Source organism: Otolemur garnettii, unplaced genomic scaffold (genome assembly GCF_000181295.1).
Source record: "Otolemur garnettii isolate 467f Iridium unplaced genomic scaffold, OtoGar3 scaffold00145, whole genome shotgun sequence".
NCBI classification, from domain to species: domain Eukaryota; kingdom Metazoa; phylum Chordata; class Mammalia; order Primates; family Galagidae; genus Otolemur; species Otolemur garnettii.
The window spans coordinates 3,857,496-3,858,950 of NW_003852540.1; positions in this window are offsets into that span (position 1 = coordinate 3,857,496).

Consider the following 1,455-nt stretch of genomic DNA (forward strand, 5'->3'; position numbering starts at 1 on the left):
TTTTTTTTTTTTTTTGGTAGAGACAGAGTCTCACTTTATCACCCTTGGTAGAGTGCCATGGCATCACACAGCTCACAGCAACCTCCAACTCCTAGGCTTAGGGATCTCTCTTGCTTCAGCCTCCTGAGTAGCTGGGACCACAGGTGCCTGCCACAACACCCGGCTATTCTTTTGTTGCAGTTTGGTTGGGGCTGGGTTTGAACCCGTCACTTTCGGTATATGGGGCTAGCGCGCTACTCACAGAGCCACAGGCGCCGCCCCCTGGCTATTTTTTTGTTGCAGTTTTTAGCTGGCCCAGGCCAGGTTCGAACCCACCACCCTTGGTATATGGGGCTGGCACCATAACCACTGTGCTTTACAGGCGCTGAGCCAATGCAGGAGAATTGTTTGAGGTCAGCCTTAGCAACATAGCAAGAACCCATCTGTTTTTTTTCTTTTTTTGAGACAGAGTCTCACTCAGTTGCCCTAGTGTTGAGTGCTATGGCATTATTACTCACAACAACCTCAAACTCTTGGGCTCAAGCGATTCTCTTGTCTCAGCCTCCCAAGTAGGCAGGACTCACAGCTGCCTGCCACAATGCCTGGCTATTTTTAGACACAGGGTCTCACTCTTGCTCAGGCTGGTCTCAAACCTGTGAGCTCAAGCAATCCATCAACCTTAGCCTCCCAGACTGCCAGGATTATAGGCATGAGCCACTGTGCCTAGCCCCAGGAACTCATCTCTTTTCTTTCCTTTTTTTTGAGACAGAGTCTCACTTTATTGCCCTTGGTAGGGTGTTGTGGCGTCACACCTCATAGCAACTTCCAACTCTTGGGCTTAGGTGATTCTCTTGCCTCAGCCTCCCAAGTAGCTGGGACTACAGGCACTCGCCACAACGCCTGACTATTTTTTTGTTGCAGTTTGGCCAGGGCCGGGTTTGAACCTGCCACCCTATGTATGGGGCTGTTGTTGCCCTACTCACTGAACCACAGGCACTGCCCAAGAACGCATCTCATTTAAAAAAAAAAAAAATTGGCTCAACACCCATAGCACAGTGGTTATGGCACCAGCCACATACACCGAAAGTGGTGGGTTTGAACCCAGCCTGGGTCAGCTAAACAACTGCAACAAAAAAATAGCCGGGCATTTTAGTGCCTTGTAGTCCCAGCTACTGGGGAGGCTGAGGCAAGAGAATTGCTTAAACTCAAGAGTTGGAGGTTGCTGTGAGCTGTTATGCTACAGTACTCTACTGAGGGCAACATAGTGAGACTCTGTCTCAAAAAAAAGAAAAAAAAGGGAGGCGACTGTGGCTCAGTGAGTAGGGCGCCGGCCCCATATACCGAGGGTGGCGGGTTCAAGCCCAGCCCCAGCCAAACTGCAACAAAAAATAGCTGGGCGTTGTGGCGGGCACCTGTAGTCCCAGCTACTTGGGAGGCTGAGGCAGAAGAATCACCTAAGCCCAGGAGTTGGAGGTT